We start from the raw sequence: 19107 nt of genomic DNA, 5'->3' as shown, positions 1-19107 counted from the left end.
GTATCTCGTGACTTTGTCACATTATCTGTTCTGGCAGCCATGCTGCATATTTCTGAGGCGTGTAGCGGTTGGGTGGGTCAAGTAGTCTCCCCATATGGTGAAAGGTTGGTAAGGGGGTGTATGTGGTTGGTTATGGGTTGGGTTCTGCATATACATGAAATATCTGATCGAATCTGTTATGGGCCTATGGGCTTAATTCTGTATTCTATTCTGGGCTAAGGCCAATTTATTCTGTTTCTGTTGTTTGAACCGATATGGGCTATGGTTGGGTTAATTTTACACACTGAGTTTCCCCAAACTCATCCCCTATTTTCATCCATGCAGGTAATCCCCAACCATAGTGGGCTTGGAGCTGCGAGGGATTCGGAGTGGCCACTCGTTCTGCAATATAGATTTCTTCTGGTGATTTGGACTTCAATTTTCTTTACTTTGATGATTTGGGTTTTGTTATGTAATAAGGCCGCTTATAAATATTTTTGGGGTTTTGATTTATAACTTATCATGATGATCTTAAATTATATTAACTATCAAAATGGGCTAGATCTAGGGTTCGTTTTCCAAAAACATATACTGATTTCAAAGTAACACGATCTCGAACAAGGCTTCTACTGTGATAACGTTTTCCCAAAATTAGATATGCTTTATTTTAAAATGAACATGATTACAATGGTAACTTAAAAGAAATACACGATGTTGGAGTGTGGCAAGGGCGGTGTGCATGTTTAGGATTGGATCCGAAAGAGCTTGGTACTTAAGCAGTCTGATGGACTCACCTCCTCTTTTCCGGTTTCCTACTTGGTGCACAGCTTCCATTCACTTTAACCCTTAATGAATTAATCCTTTGAACATCAAGTATGATTTTCTGAACTTAGAATGGAAAAATGTTTTTAACGTTTTTTGATATGGCACGTCGGATCCTGTCATAATGTCTAGGCCGAGTTTGGGGTGTTACATTTAGTGGTATCAGAGCCAAGTTACAACAACTCGGCTGTGGAATGGGTTTACAAAAACGAAGATTTCAAAAAAAAATTCTGTTTTTAAAATCTGGACTTCTGAAGGTGGCATTCCGAATCTCCGGCCCAAGCCTGTAAGTATTCTGAATATATTCTGAATTATCTGTCTGTACTGAAACTTTACTAGAATACTCTAGATAGGATGCTACTGAAATCCTAGAAAAGCTTGCTAAAAGACTGAAATTGTACCTAGACATCGATTCTGCAAAAACCAACTCTGAATTACTGTCTGAATCATAAAACATCTGTAATAAACATTGGAATGATATTAATGCATAAAATTCATAATCAGATAATACGATATGAGTACAAGAGCCACTCGTGGAAGAGGCCGTGGACGTGGCCGAGGAAGGGCTCGAGCGGTATCTTCATCTTCGGGACATATGCCGGTGGCAGATGCACTGGTACCATCGGCAACAGAATTGGAGTCTCATGATCGTGGTGCTGGGGATGACGCCCTGTCGCAGGCTATGCTTCGAGTTCTAGAAAGGGTTGCGGGGGCAGGTTCGGGCAACGGAATTCAAGAATCTATTTCTGAACGACTCCGAGCTAAAGGAGCGGAGATCTTTAGGGGCGTATCTGGTATAGCCCCGAATGTGGCAGAATATTGGTTGGAGGCCACAGAACGAATTATGGATGACTTGGATTGCTTGGTAGAGCAGAAGCTGAAGGGGGGCATATCGCTACTGCAAGATGAGGCTTATCAGTGGTGGCTCACCGAGAGAGATGGAACCCCAACTGATAGGGTTACTTGGGAGCTGTTTAAGACAGCCTTTAAAGGAAAGTACGTCGGGGCAAGTTATGTGGATGCCCGCAGGAAGGAATTCCTGAAGCTGGTCCAAGGATGTAAAACTGTTGCTGAGTATGAGGCTGAGTTTCTGAGGTTGAGCCGGTATGCCGTGGGCATAGGTGCTACGGAATATAAGCGAAGTGTGTGCTTCGAGGATGGTCTTAGGGATGACCTGAGGGTGTTGATTGCTCCGCAGACTGAGCGAGATTTTGCGGTCTTGGTAGAGAAGACAAAGATAGCAGAGGAGGTTAAGCGGGCTGAAAAGCAGAATCGGGAGAAGGATCGAAACCGTTTTCAAATGGATTCAGGACCCTCTGGTGGTGCCAATAAGAATATTAAGAGAGCAAGAGTAGAGGAACCAGTGCGAGCAGTGCCGATGAATGTGGTTAGACCACCAATCTATGGAGGCTGTGGTAAGGTACATTTGGGCGAGTGTAGGAAACGTTCCGGTGCTTGTCTCCTTTGCGGATCTATGGAGCATAGAGTTAAGGACTGCCCACAGAGAGCTGATCAGGCTCAGGTTACTGTACAGAGGGTTGTCCACCGAGAGGACGTGGACAAGGTAGGGGCGGAAATGGAAATGGAAATGGTCGAGGTCGAGGGGCGCCGGAAATGCTGAGGCTCGACAGCCAGCGTTGGTGTATGCGGCTCGTCGTCGAGAGGAGGGCGACACACCTGACGTCATAACTGGTACGTTTTTGGTTTCTAGCATGCCGTATACTGCTTTGGTGAATATTGGATCTACTCATTCCTATGTTGCATGTGCCATATCTGGGTCATTGGGAGTGCATTCTGAAAAGATAGTGAGTGGGGTCTATGTGTTAAGTCCTTTGGGCCACTCGGTTAAGGTAGACAAACTGTATAGGGATGTACCCCTAGAAACTCAAGGTAGGATCTTTCCTAGAGATCTAATGGAGTTACCGTTCGGAGAGTTTGACCTCATTCTGGGAATGGACTGGCTTGTTAAGCATAGGGTGACTTTGAATTGTGCTGCAAAATGAATGTGTTAAGGACCACGGAGGGTGAGGAGGTTATGATGATAGGTGAGCGAAGGGATTATTTTTCTAATGTGGTGTCGGCATTGAGGGCCGAAAAGTGGATTCGGAAAGGTTGTGAGGCCTATTTGGCATTCGTAAGCCAGTCGGAAGAGAAGGGATTGACAGTGGATAAGGTCAGGACCGTAAAGGAGTTTCAAGATGTTTTTCCGGAGGAGCTTCCGAGATTACCTCCAAACCGAAAAGTGGAGTTTGGAATTGACTTGTTGCCTGGAACGACGCCAGTGTCTATCGCACCGTATAGGATGGCACCGAAGGAGTTGGTGGAGCTAAAGGCACAAATTCAAGAGTTGTTGGATAGGGGCTTTATTAGGCCAAGCGTGTCTCCATGGGGAACCGGTGTTATTCATGAAGAAGAAGGATGGTACAATGCGATGTGCATTGATTATCGCCAGTTGAACAAACTGACAATTAAGAATAAGTATCCACTGCCAAGGATTGACGATCTATTTGACTAGCTTAAGGGGGCTTCTGTATTTTCTAAGATCGACCTTAGATCTGGATATCATCAGTTAAGGGTCAAGGAGACGGATATCCATAAGAATGCATTCAGGACTCGATATGGTCATTACGAATTTCTGGTTATGCCATTTGGGCTGACGAATGCTCCTGCGACATTTATGGATCTGATGAATCGGGTGTTTCAACCATTTCTGGATCAATTCGTAGTCGTCTTTATTGACGATATTCTGGTATATTCTGAAACGGAAGCAAAGCATGATGAGCATCTCTGTATAGTGCTACAAGTGTTAAGGGAGAAGGAACTTTATGCAAAGTTCAGCAAGTGTGAATTCTGGTTGAGGGAGGTAACTTTCTTAGGACATGTGGTATCTGCTGAGGGGATTAAGGTGGATCCTCGAGAAATTGAAGCAGTTTTGGAGTGGAAGCCGCCTAGGTTAGTATCGGAGATACGGAGTTTCCTGGGATTGGCAGGATACTACAGAAGGTTTGTGGAAGGTTTTTCGGTGTTGGCTGCACCTCTGACTAAACTCATAAGGAAAGGGGTACCGTTTGTATGGACTGAGACCCAGCAGGAAGCTTTTGAAAAGTTGAAGAAAGTTTTGAGTGAAGCACCTGTGTTAATTCAGCCAGAGTCTGGGAAGGATTTTACTATGTACAGTGACGCATCACATGTAGGTTTGGGCTGCGTGTTAATGCAGGAGGGTAAGGTGGTTGCATATGCGTCACGACAGCTTAAGCCTCACGAGGGGAACTATCCTACTCATGATTTGGAATTGGCAACAAAGGTTTTTACAGTTAAGATTTGGAGACATTACCTGTACGGAGAAAGGTGTATTATATACACAGACCATAAGAGTCTTAAGTATTTGTTGACTCAGAAGGAGCTGAACCTTAGGCAAAGGAGATGGATTGAGTTGCTTAAGGATTATGACTGTTCAATCGAGTATCACCCAGGAAAGGCTAATGTGGTAGCCGATGCTTTGAGTCGTAGAACCGTATCTAATCTGAGAGCAATGTTTGCTCGTTTGAGTTTGTATGATGATGGTAGTTTGTTGGCTAAATTGCAAGTAAGGCCAACCTGGGTGGACCAGATTAAGGAAAAGCAGTTGGAAGATGAGTCTTTGGTCACTCGTTTTCAACAAGTTAAGGAAGGGAAAACTTCTGAGTTCGGTTTAAATGGTGATGGAGTTCTGTGTTTCTGAGGAAGAATTTGTGTTCCGAAGGACTCTGACTTGAGGCAGACAATATTGAAGGAAGCTCATGGGGGACTGTGCCATGCATCCTGGAGGGAATAAGTTGTATCACGACTTGCGGGAATTGTACTGGTGGCCTGGACTTAAGCGAGAAGTAACGGAGTTTGTAGGAAAATGTCTGACATGCCAACAAGTGAAAGCTGAGCATCAATTACCTTCTGGACTGTTGCAGCCGGTAAAGATACCACTTTGGAAGTGGGAGAGGGTAACCATGGACTTTGTGAGTGGGTTACCGTTGACACCATCGAAGAAAGACTCGGTATGGGTGATTGTGGATAGGTTAACAAAATCGGCCCATTTCATACCAGCACGTACTGACTTTTCACTTCAAAAGTTAGCCAAACTGTATGTGGTGGAGATTGTGCGACTTCATAGAGTCCCAGTTTCGATTATCTCTGACCGGGATCCCAAATTCACATCTCGGTTTTGGCAAAAGTTGCATGAGGCATTGGGGACGCGGTTGAACTTCAGTACAGCTTTCCATCCCCAAACTGATGGTCAGTCGGAAAGGGTCATTCAGATTCTGGAGGACATGTTAAGGGGATGCGTGATTGACTTTCGAGGTAGTTGGGAGGACTACTTACCGTTGGCAGAATTTGCATACAATAACAGTTATCAGGCGAGTATTCAGATGGCACCGTATGAAGCACTGTATGGTCGAAGGTGTCGTACACCTAGTTGTTGGACGTGATAATTGATATATAGAAATATGAAATGATGATACTGTACATGAAATTTATTTGATGTGTAACGCCCCAATTTTCGGGAATTTTAAAAATGTTGGAAAAATTTGAAAATTCTGTGTCTTGTTTGTTTGTCGTCGGATTAAGTACGTTAGTGGGCCTCTAGAAGGCCCAAGCTTAAGGTAAAACCTGGTAGTTTTAATTAATTTTAATTCCATAAGAAAAAGGGGTTCTGGTTAACAGGGGTCTTAAATATTATTTGGGTAAAATAAGACATAAGGAAGCAAGTGGCAAAGTGGCATGTGAAGCCACTGGCAAGGCTATAAAAGTGGCGTGTGGATGCTAGGGAGAGCTGAGGTTCAAGTCACAATGACAACATATTAAGGGAATTATTATTTTTATGTTCAGAAAAGGTAAGCAGTGGAACTGAAGTGAAAGTCTGTCAGAAGAGGATTTAGGAGTTGATAAGGGGTAGGATTTAAGAGCAGAAAAGGGAGGAAATCTAGGAGTTGATCAAGGAACAAGAGGTGGCCGGCCAAGGGACTTTAGCATGGGAATTTCGGCTAGGGTTAGTGCTAGTATAAATTCAGCATTAGTGGTAAGTGGTACCGTTTCCTGACCATTCTCTTTTTCTTTTCTTTTTCTCTTCTCTCCATCCACTTATTCTTTTCTTCCTCTTTTCCCCATAGCCGAATCTTTCAGCCACCCTACTCTATACCACCTTCCTTCCATTATTTTTAAGACTATAGCCGATTGCCTCAAATCCAAAAATCTCGAAAACTTGACTCCTTTTGTACCGATTTTTCCCTAGCCAAATCTCTTATTTTTCTCATCATCTTTGGCCGATTCTCTCAACCTCTAAACCCCAGGTTTCTGTCGACAATACCACAAGTAAAAACCCTCATATTTTATCTTTCTCTACACTTTTACAAAAAGCCGATACTCCCACACTATCCTCGGGACATAGCCGAATACTGAGATCACTGAGGGCTCGACTTTTGTTATCGTTTGAGAGCTTAGAACTGCATCAGAATCATGTAGGAACTAAGGGGGAACGTTGACTGGAAGAATCGGTGGTAAGTCTTTCCAACTTAGTCTATCTTGCATATTTTAAGAAAAGCCGGAATCCCTAAAAGGTTAGGGAGGTTGTCGTTTTTTTGGACTTGTAGCCCTAAGGGGTTGTGATAATAGTATTATTTTGGTAATAGTGTGATTAAGAGGCTGTTGATCAAGGGCTTGGACAAGTGGAGCGAACGGATCTGGATCGAGACACTATTTTCAGCAAAGGTAGGAACGCTAAGGCCTAAGGTGTTGTTGGCCGAATATGGTAAGAAGTTAATATGTAGTTCGTTTCGGTAGTAAGATTAACGTGGTAGTATTATAATTGTAGGCAGTTCGTGCGTGGATCTCGTCAGCGAATCGTCATAAAACAGGTGTGTAACTGACACCCTCTCATAGACTAGATCGGCAAAAGCCGAAATACCGAAATTCCGAAAAACCTGTATTTTGTGGGCTGGCGAGTGTGCGAATGCTTGTAAGAAAGACTGATTAACGTATTTGGTAAATTCAAGTGCCAAGACTATAGAATGCAATATTTTGTCCATTATGACGTTTTGGGCTTAATGGGCCTAAACTGGGCTAATGGGCCAACAGGTCCACTTTGGTTAAAAGACGAGGTAAGTGCTTCCGAATACTTGGTAACGCTAAAACGGGCATGAAACCCTAGCCATAGGTTATAATTACTGAAATACCCTTATGAATGCAAAATTACCATTATACCCCTAGATGTAAATTGACCATTATACCCTTAGGGTTATTTTTGACTAAAAAGCATGATGACCTGATACTGTATGATGTATGCCATGATTGTGAATCTGTGCATGGGGACATGGGTTATATTATGGAGGAAGCGTCCTGGTGGCTCTGCCACAAATTATCTGATCTGGTGGCTCTGCCACAATTCTATGTATCTGGTGACTCTGTCACATTATCTGTTCTGGCAGCCATGCTGCATTTTTCTGAGGCGTGTAGCGGTTGGGTGGGTCGAGTAGTCTCCCCACATGGTGAAAGGTTGGTAAGGGGTGTATGTGGTTGGTTATGGGTTGGGTTCTGCATATACATGAAATATCTGATCGAATCTGTTATGGGCCTATGGGCTTAATTCTGTATTCTGTTCTGGGCTAAGGCCAATTTATTCTGTTTCTGTGGTTTGAACCGATATGGGCTATGGTTGGGTTAATTTTACACACTGAGTTTCCCCAAACTCATCCCCTATTTTCATCCATGCAGGTAATCCCCAACCATAGTGGGCTTGGAGCTGCGAGGGATTCGGAGTGGCCACTCGTTCTGCAATATAGATTTCTTCTGGTGATTTGGACTTCAATTTTCTTTACTTTGATGATTTGGGTTTTGTTATGTAATAAGGCCGCTTATAATTTTTTCTGGGGTTTTGATTTATAACTTATCATGATGATCTTAAATTATATTAACTATCAAAATGGGCTAGATCTAGGGTTCGTTTTCCAAAAACATAAACTGATTTCAAAGTAACACGATCTCGAACAAGGCTTCTACTGTGATAACGTTTTCCCAAAATTAGATATGCTTTATTTTAAAATGAACATAATTACAATGGTAACTTAAAAGAAATACACGATGTTGGAGTGTGGCAAGGGCGGTGTGCATGTCTAGGATTGGATCCGAAAGAGCTTGGTACTTAAGCAATCCGATGGACTCACCTCCTCTTTTCCGGTTTCCTACCTGGTACACAGCTTCCATTCACTTTAACCCTTAATGAATTAATCCTTTGAACATCAAGTACGATTTTCTGAACTTAGAACGGAAAAATGTTTTTAACGTTTTTTGATGTGGCACGTCGGATCTGGTCATAACGTCTAGGCCGGGTTTGGGGTGTTACATGATGAGTATGTACATCCTTGATTCTAGACTTGTACACCTTGAGTATACTAATCGTGACCTTGGTATTCTGAGTAATAGGGGTAAAGTTTTGATATGAAATGATCTGAACTCGAGATGTATGAAATTATACTTGTACTATAAAGAGATGATTTATACATGTTAAATGAATACATGTTGTCGAAAGCATATGTGCATGAAAACTTGATTGTTGTTGAGCCCATATATGTTTTTGATGTTATTATGGATTATATGACTAGCAAGGGTAATGATGATATGTGTAGGGCTTGAGGGCAAACTGATTGAATAAGCCTTACATAGTTACCTCAAAATAGAATGAATGTTAAGTTAAGTACCATGTTATACGAACTTACTGAGCATCATAAGCTTATTTAGTTTTATTTCCTTGTTTTATAGTGAATCGAAAGCTTGTTGGATTAGAAGCTTGGCGGAGATCACTCACACTATCCATCAGCCCATGTCGGTATAATATGGTAAATCAATTATGGTTGTAATGGCATGTATAGGATATATTGGCCATATTGGCTTGTAAATGTAAATGATACTTGTAATCTAGCCATTGAAATGGCTAGTAATGGTTTGTTTTGATATATTTGTAATGTCATACTATGGAAACTACATGTGTGTTAAGTAGTTGATCTACTATGTCTAGCATATGGACTAGACTAAGGGAAGATTATGAATAGGTATGCATGTAATGGTATGCCATATTGAATGATAAAGTTTGCTTGACTTGAATGCTTGAAATGGTTGGTATTTGGATGTGAGTTTAAGGGTAGGTCATTGGTGTGATTTTGGGTGAGAAATGAAGCTAGAAGTGGCTTTATTTTGTCCACACAAGCAGACACACTGGTGTGTGTCTAGACCGTGTGTGACACACGGCCTGGTACATGGGCATGTGGTCCGGCTGTGTGTTCCCTGTAACTTCAAAAAAAATGAGAAATAGAATGCTTAGAATTGGGCACACGGGCAGAGACACAAGTATGTGTCTCAGCCGTGTGGTTGGCACGGCCTTAAACATGGGCGTGTTACACGACCGTGTGAAAATTGCACCTAAAATTTGAAAATAAAATTCGCCACACGGCCTAGCACATGGGCGTGTGACTTGGCCGTGTGACTTCAATTTCTTCATGCCTTAAAAGTCAGAGTTACATGGGTTAAAGACACGTGCGTGTGTAGTACACGGCCTAACCACACGGGCGTGTCTCTAGACCATACAGGCGTGTGAGCCCTGCATCTTTGGAAATTTTTTGGAATGTCGCAAAAAATTTTATGAGTATCCGGTTAAGTCCCAACTTGATTGTAATGCTCGTATTGGGCCTCGAAGGTCCAATTAAGGGACGTTTTGAATGATCTTAGTAATTGAATAGAAATTTATGTAAATAAATTGTAAAAGTGTTCTAAATGTTCCAGTAATGCTCTGAAACCCTGTTCTAACGATAGATACGGGTTAGGGGTGTTACAGCAATGACATCGACCAATAGTTCAACTCACCCTACTAGTTCGGTTAGGAATAAACCCTTGTCCCCAGTTGAGATTGATGACATGAAGAAAAAAGGCTTTGCTATTGGTATGGCCTTAAATATACCCTAAAACACAACTGTGTTAGGTCCTAACTTTATCAGATGCTACTTGATTTTATCTCTGATGTAGAGGATGAAGACAACTAAGATTTTTTAGATCAACTAGAGGACAATGTTCAGGCTGGAAGAATTGACTAAGGTACCCACATTGTCCCTCCACGCTCTGCAAGGTTCACAGGGTCTTCAAATGATGAGGATTGTACCAAGAATTGGCACTACTTCGGTTATTATGCTTGTTGACACTAGCAGTACACATAATGTTATCAACTCTAAGCTGGTTAGACAACTTTCATGGCAAATAAGAAAAGAAAAAAGTCTTCGAGTTACTATAGAAGATGGTGGCTGTTTATCTACTATGGGGTCCTGCTAATTAGTTCCATGGGAGCCATAAGGGTTACAATTCTCTATTGACTTTTTGGTCTTACCAGTCAAAGGATGTGACTTAGTCCTTAAAATCAAATGGTTACAGTGTCTCGGCACCATTACATAGGAATTTAGTCTACTCACCATGAAATTCCTCTACTAGAATAAGAGTTATCAATTACATGGCATTGCCCTTAGTGCACTCCAATTGATCAGTTCTTTTAATATGCGAATTGCTTATCCATAGTAGGATAGTTCCTAGGACCTTGTGCAATGGTCATGGTTACACCCTCCCAAATTGTCTTATCAACTACTACATGACATATATCACTAGAGTTGCAACAAATGTTGGATGACTATGCTAATAATTTTAAAGAACCTACTGGTTTGCCACCATCATGATTCCATGTTCATGGGATTCACATTAAAGATGAGTCAGTAGTTGTTAAGATTAGGCCCTATAGGCACCCTAGTGTCTAGAAGGATAAGTTTGAAAGGCTAATTAATAAGATGCTACAAGTTGGCATTATCAAAGACAACAACAACTCATTTTCTTCCCACGTAGTGATGGTTGAAAAAAAAGATGGGAGGTGGAGAATTTGTGTGGACTATAGGTAATTGAACCAACTCACGATAAAGGATAATTTTTCAATTCCGGTGATAGAAGAGCTTTTCGATGAATTGGACAGGCTATCTATTTTTTTCCAAGTTGGACCTTCGATCTGGCTACCACCAAATCAGGATGAAAGAGGAGGACATTCCTAAAATTGCCTTTCAGATTCATGAGGGGCATTATGAGTTTTTAGTCATGCCACTTGGGTTGACCAATACACACTCCATTTTTCAATCTTTAATGAACTCAGTCTTCAAGCATTTGTTGTGAAAATATGTTCTAGTCTTCTTTGATGATATCCTTATGTATTCACAGGATTGGTCATCTCAGTTACAAATTTGCAGGAGGTTTTCTAGTTGTTGAGATCCCACCAGTTATTTGTGAAGAAAAGTAAGTGTACCTTTGCAGCCACAACGATAGAGTACCTAGGCCAATTGAGAATAAGTGGGATAGTATCTATAGACCTTACGAAAGTACATACTATTTTAACCTAGCTTATTCATAAATCCTTGAAGGAGCTCTGAGGATTCCTATGACTATCCAGATATTATAGAAGGTTTATTCATAAGTATGGGGTGATTCTTAAACCACTTATTGATCTTTTGAAAAAGGTTGAATGGACATGTAACCAGCAAGTTGAGGAAACTTTCCAATCCTTGAAAAAGGCACTAAGTATGACACTGGTTCTAGCCCTTCTTAACTTCAATTCTGAATTTTGTATGGATACGGATGCTTGCAACCAGAGGGTAGGGGTAGTTTTACAACAAAAAGGACATCCTATTGCTTTTTTCAACAAGGCCTTAGGAACTCAACATCAGGCTCTTTCAATATATGAAAAAGAGATGATGGCAGTGTTACTCACAGTCAAAAAGTGGCATTCTTACCTTATTGGTAGTAAATTTAAAGTTTAACCAAACCACTAGAGTCTAAGGTTCCTCTCAGACCAGTAGGCAATCACACTATTCTAGTAGAAATAGGTTGTCAAGATGCTTGATTATGACTTTAAGGTGGTTTATCAAAAGGGAAGCCACAATGTGGTGGTAGATGCATTGTCTCGTAAAGAATCCACCTCTTTAAGACAATGTTTGCAGCTTGTTACTAGTAATATGATTTCTAACTTAATGCTTAAGGTCAATGATTCTTGGAAGTAAGATGCTAAGTTGACCAAGTTGTGTTCCGAGCTGGAGTAATAAGCCTAGTCTCACCCTAAATACACTTGGAATAGGAAGGTTTTGAAGAGAAAAGGGAAACTGGTTGTGGGAGCAGATCCTGTTCTACAACGAAAGCTATTTAGTTACTTCCATGAGAGTCCTTCGGGGGCATTCAGGCATCCATGGTACTAGACACCAGGTTGTTGGGTTATTGCACTGGAAGGGAATGTCCAAAGGCATCAAACAATGGGTTAAAGAATGTTTCACTTGCATAAAAAGCAAATTAGACCATGCAACTTCACTAGGTCTCCTTCAACCATTGGACATTCCAAAGAGGGCTTGGGAATCCATCAACATGGATTTCATTAAGGGTCTTCCACTCTTTAAGGGAAAAGATGTTATGTTAGTGTTGGTTGATAGGCTTACTAAATAAAGTCACTTTTTAGCTTTGACTCACCATTTCTCTGCTATTTTGGTGGCCCAGGAGTACTTTACTCATATTGACAAATTGCATGGCTTACTAGACTACATTGTCTTTGATCAAGACATGATTTTTGTGAGTAACTTTTGGCAGGAGCTTTTTAGAAGGCTTGAGACCAAATTGTGGATGTCCACTACTTATCACCCTCAATGTGATACGCAAATTAAAGTTCTTAATAGAAGTTTGGAAGCTTATATCCGATGCATGACTGGAGAGCGACCAATTAATTGGTCTTTGTGATTACCTTTGGCAGAATGGTGGTATAATTCAACTTACCATTCTGCTCTCCACACTACCCCTTATACCTCCACACTATTTGCCTTATTTAGCTGACACTTCCACAATGGCTTGTGTTGATGCAGCCTACAATAGCACGAGGTCGCTTGGAAGCTACTCCACTTACACCATAAACGTGCTCAAGATAGAATGAAATAATTGGTAGATAGACACCATAGTGATAGAGTTTTTCAAGTAGTGGCACACCTGTGTCTTAGGCAGTGTGGGCACCCAATATAGGCACACAACCATGTCCAAGCCCGTGTCCCGACCCATGTAACTCTCTGACTTGAGTCACACAGCCAGCCACACACCTGTATGCTAGACCGTATGGACAATTAAATTTTCAAAAATTAGGTGCAGATTCACACGGCTAAGACACATGCCCATGTGCTAGGCCTTGTGTCACACATGGCTGAGACACACCCGTGTCTCTACCTATGTGGAAAACTCTGAGCATTTTGTTTCTAAATTTGTAAGATGCAGGGGATACACGACCAAACCACACGCCCGTGCACATGGCCGTGTGTCACACACGATTGAGACACACACCTGTGTGTATACCCATGAGGACAAAATGAGGACATTTCTAGGCCTTATTTCTCACCCAACTGTTGCCTTGTACATACATTAATACTTGCATACATATACCAACCAATTCAAGACATTAAAACCAAGCCAACATTAACATTATACATGATATATCTGATCATGATGATTTGAAGTGTGATAAGTTTTAAAAAAAATTATAATTGACCATTCTTGAAAACTAACTATTATCAAGACAAAGGAAAGCACACCTTATCGAACAGTAGTATAGCTTATGGCAAGACCGGGATGTCGAACCCAAAGGAACTAAAAGTACTGGTATTAACTTACTTTTTATTATCTTGCCTAAAAATAAAGGGGTTTGTTTTATCTAAACTAATTACTAAACTAAGAATGCACAGAAAGTAAATTGGGGAAATAAATTTTGGTAAAACTGAATGATTTGGACAATACCTAAGGGAAAAATCCACCTAGAATTCACTTGTTATTTGACTCTGAATCAGACGATTTATTCATTTGACTTGATCCATAGAAATCCCTAATTTATATTATTATCTCTCTCGAGACTAACAATGTCTAACCCTAGGTCGATTAATTCAAATCTCTTTCTAATTAACTCTCTAGTGTTACATTAACTCGATCTATGGATTCCCTTATTAGGTTTCACCCTAATCCGGTAAAATCTTGTCACCCTATCTCTAGACGTGCAATCAACTCCGCTCAATTATGCTAGATCTACTATTAGACAGGGACTTTTTCTCCTCTGAATAAGCACATCAATACTTGAATCAATATCCTGGAATATTAAAGCAAGAATTAAGAAAACATAATTAAGAACAAGTCAAATATTTATCATACAACCTAGAAAATAATAACAAGATCCGTTTTAGGTTTCATTCCCCTTAGGTATTTAGGGGGTTTAGTTCATATTTATGAAAGGAAACATCTCAAAAGAATAAAGATAACAAAACATAAAGAAAACCCAAGAACTCTTAAAGGGAATTGATAGGGACACGCCCGTATGGCACGCCCGTGTTCGATTGCTTCAAACCGTGTTCGAGTCTATTGAATGGAAACTGGCCTGTGAATTACCGGTGTGAGGAAGTTCAGGCCGTGTTGATTTCCCACGTTGACCCATTTTGTCCTTTTTTGGCCCGTTTTTCAGTTTTTTACTCTCCTATGCTCTCCTAAGTATAAAACATGAAATTAAAGGATTAGGAGCATCAAATTCACCAATTCTAAGGATAATTCATCGAAAATTGTGCTAAGTATGGGATAAAAATATGTATAAATTATGGTTTATCAAATACCCCCACACTTAAGCGTTTGCTTGTCCTCAAGCAAAATCCTCAACTCACAATTAAGAATTCATTTTTCTCAACTTATAATTCCTATCAATAATATCTCAAAATAATCCATAAGTAATCATACATTGAGAGTTCAACTAGAAGAACATCAAAGTTTCAAACATTCTAAGTTGAGCATTTTATCACAAAAACATAGGTGTCTCCCCTCATCTAAGTGATTACATTTGATTCAAAATATCACAGATGTTTAACATCCTCACTAAGGATTCACTCAAATCACTCGAGGTGTTTAAGGACTACAAATTATTACTATAGGCTTGCATGAAAATCAAATCTCTACCACTATATATTGAGATGAAACATCAATCAAAAGGTCTTTAGAGGGTTGTAACGTGGCTTTGGTTAGTGGGTGTGGTCACAAGTTGAAAGAAAATGTTAGAATCAAGATTGAATTGAAAACTTACCTAACTAGAAAAATATCTAATCATCAATTGAATACAAGTGAGCTTCTTCTCAGAATATGGATTTAAACATTTAAGCTCAAAAACAAAGAATACTACTAATATAAATATATGTATTGTAATTTTTTCAAGAACAAGTCAAATAACGTAGGCTAAATATCAAAGATAAAACATAGCTAAGCAATTTATTCAAATCAAATCTCGACAAAAATAGGGATCAAATTAATTTAGGGGATTTCAACAATAATGTGTTATGGGTTAATATTGAGGGTAAATCAATGAATGGGTTGTTAGGCTCAAGGGGGTTTACTAAGGGTTAATTATGAAGGTAGGATTTTATGGAGTGAGTGGGTTAAACCTAAGTGCCTTTATCATCTTGACATATCAAATCAAAGGTGTGGTCTTGACATGTATAGTCAAGCAAGTTCTAGAATAACAGATCAATAGTGACGCACTCAAAGCAACAATAAAAGTGAGCATGAAGGAATAATATATGCTTTAAAGGCTCAAGATCTCACAAAAATTATGGCTTTTTGATGTTAACCCTGTGAATTTCAACTCAAGATAATACCTAAACTTGGGGAAACAACTTAGAAATTTTTATAATTCTCAAAAATCAACTTATCATGCTTTAATTCTCTAATTCCTTAAAGTTTAAACAATCAATGCATATATGCCTATGTTTTAATCCAAGATATATCAATAAAAATCATAAATTAATCAAAATTCATTCTAATAATGATATGAGAAGATTATTTGAGAAAAAGACAAAGCTCAGGGATTTTTCTGGTAATGATATAAATAACCCCCACACTTAAGGTGTACATTGCCCTTAATGTACAATGATAGAATTACTGAAAATATAGATATAAGATCATAAGAAAAGGAGAGAAGTGAAACTTCCTGAATAATGAATGGAATCCTTGGATTGGAGTTATGGAGAATAATCGGCCAAGGCAATGATGAGATTGGAGGAGGATACTTCAGTGGTAGTAAAGGTTGGGTTCCACAACCACAGTGTTCAGCGAAGAGGTTATCGTGGTGGTCGGGCAGGACATGGCAGTCATGGAGAACCTTTTCCAGTAACGTTTCAAGTTCCTAAGTGATGGCGAGCTTTGGAGCTCTTTATAACTATGATAAAATCAAGAACTCTTTAGGAAATATAAAGAAGCATAATTACTCGTAATGAAATAGCCGAAACTATAAATTGTTCAATAAAAATGATAAAACCTAAAAATGAAATAGTATTAAAGGAAAATAAAATAAAAAGTACTTTAAGAAGATAAATAAAGATAAAAGTGAAAATAAAAATAATAAATAAAAAGTCTTTAAACATCGTCATTGCTAGATGGTTCGTGAGGTGGTGGTGGCGATGAGATCTGAAGGTGCTGACAAATTTGATGTAGAGTAGCATCAATGTGATCAAAGCGCTGAAAACACTTCTTCTCAAATCGAGTAAGGTGCTTAGAGATGTCAGAGTATGAAGCCGCCACATGAACTGGACGATGGATAGGTGGTGGCTGAGACGGTGGGTCCTCATGTCGTCGAGGTACATCATCAGTAATGTCCTCTAGGTCCTCCTGCTCGGCTGACTGGACTAGGCAGTACTGGGGAGGATCAATTCCACGTCGTCGCTCGATCATCCTCATATGAAGCATGCTCGAGATGCCCTGTGGGGACATCTGGCCGATGAGATGATGGAGGATGCTTGCGTCACCATGTTGAGAAGACCGAGAAACCGTGCCAGTCGAGTCAGATAAGGGCCAATGGAAATGACTCCTCTCCTATGCCTCTCCATCTGATGGTGAATGGCGAGGGCGATGAAATAGGCTAGGTCGAAGACGTGCCCATTTGCCATACCCCATAAAAAGTAGGCGTCATGAGTGTTGACGATGCCAGTGCTCTCTCGCTGTCCTATCAGTGTGTGAGCAAGGATAGCGTGCAGCCATCTCAGGGATAGGGAGAGAGCCGATGGCTTAGAGCGGCTAGGGTCATAGGTGGCCGAGTCAGGGACTAAGGCACTCCAACATTTTGAATGAGAGTAGTGGATATGACGATGGAGGTTCGCGAAGTCGTCGTTGTCCATGAACTCCTTCGTGTATAGTCCTAACACAACTCTGAACTCAGGTATGCTCAACTGACGAACTAAACCGCTGAGACGAAACTGGACCGTTCTAGGATGATCAAACTCTATCATAACAACTTAGAGGTGAAAGGTTGAATAGAGTTCGAGTGTGAGTTCTAGGTACGTCAGCTCGACGATCTCGAAGAATAGCCCCCACAGGTCAGTCGTTAAGAGTGCTTGGACTGCATCAGCCAATTGGATCTGCTCTAAGGCGGTCCAGTCAATGCAACGGCCAACACCTAGGGGTCGGGCCCGTAATATCTAGAAAAGTTCCTCTAGTGGTCCTGGTGGAAATTGGAGGAATGGGTGCCTGATCTCGGTAATGGGACCCGATGAGAATGTTGCTCCTTTCATTTCTTTAAGGTGAGGACGACAGTCTTTTGGCCTTTTGGGTTCGTCATTGTATCTACAATGAAAAGAAAAAGTTATGACAATAATCCCGAAGAACAGCATGGAAAAGGTAAACAAGCATGTTAGAACTAAATGGAAATACTTCATAGGGGTTACTGACTAAATAGAAATATCAAATCATTATTATCATTAGGAATACTAGAATAGTGTCAACTAAATACCTAGGGAATGCATATGGGAATATGGAATATGGCATGAAGTCTATGGAAACACAAGGAAGAATGAATGTATCACAATGCATTGACTAAAATGGCAAACAATAACAAGCATAAGCATGACTATAGTTAGAACTATGAATATTAATAAAAAAATCAGCCAAATAAATAAAGAAATAGCATAAAATTAGTGAAAGAAATGAAGGTAATAAGGTGAAAAGAATAGGCAAACGCAATAGTTCTTGGTGGAGGGAAGAGTTAGTCGTCCTAGGAGTGTTGTTGGCCAGCCACAGGCATGGGGGTGAGGGCGTGTGAAGAGGTTGTGGCGGCTAGGGTAGGGTTTTTGGGGAAGGGGATGATGAATAGTGAGGGGTTTATTTAGATATTGGGGCACACGGGCGTGCCCCCGTATGTTTCGTGATTTTCAAATTTGGGCACGTTTGAAATTCGACCCACGCCCGTGTTCTTTGGCCGTGTTGGTGCACACGACCGTGTCGCACGGCCGTGTCCTGCTTCTTTTGCTTCTCCCATGGCCGTGTATGGATGCACACGCCCGTGTTAATTTCACAGTTTTGAGCAAGGGTGGTAGACATGGGCGTGTCGCACGCTCATGTTAATTTCTCAGTTTTAATCACGACTTCTGGACACGGGCGTGGAGCACCCCCGTGTTGTTTTGACAGTTTTGTCCATGACCATGTCGCACGGTGGTGGTAAGGTATCGAATCTCGTATTAGGGAAAATTTTTCCTTGTTTTCACACGGCCATATCGCATGGCCGTGTTGCCTTCCATGGTATGGGCACGGCCTAAGGCACGCCCGTGTGCCTGGCCGTGTGGTTCTGGAAAACCTGTGTTCAGTGACTCAGTTAGTGAATTAAATGTTAAAAACTAAAATTTAAAGAAGTTAACATCGTTAGTGCTCGGGTTGCCTCCCGAGAAGTGCTTATTTATAGTCTAAGCTCGAATTACCTCTCTGTTGCGTGGTCATGGTGGTGTGCAGAGTTTACACTCCTCATCCCTGCTATCAATTTTATCAAAATAAGGTTTTAGATGAGTACTTTTAACCTTGAACGTACCGAATTAGGGATGAATTACCTCGACTGTGCCGTATGGGAAAATGCTAAGTATCTTAAGAGGGATTTCTCCATTAGGTTCAGAGGTGGCAATCCGATGGTCTGCTGCATCTAATAGTACTTTGTCTCCAACCTTAAGCTGATTTGGTGAAATATTGAACTCGTCATGGCATGGTTTTATTTTATAGTGTGATCTCGGTTTCTATGTCCACCATTCATCTAGTTCCTCGACCTATAGCCTTCGTTCTTCACAGATGGGTCCTTTGTCGTTACTCGAACATGGCTCAGGTGTGTTCTTTGAACATGTTTCTTGCAACGAAGGTTTCACCACATGATCAGTATTAGTAGTACGATTTATACAATCACCC

Source organism: Gossypium hirsutum, chromosome A04 (genome assembly GCF_007990345.1).
Source record: "Gossypium hirsutum isolate 1008001.06 chromosome A04, Gossypium_hirsutum_v2.1, whole genome shotgun sequence".
In the NCBI taxonomy this organism is placed as follows: Eukaryota; Viridiplantae; Streptophyta; class Magnoliopsida; order Malvales; family Malvaceae; genus Gossypium; species Gossypium hirsutum.
The sequence above is the reverse complement of the archived record's forward strand: the minus strand, read 5'-3'. Positions refer to the sequence as shown.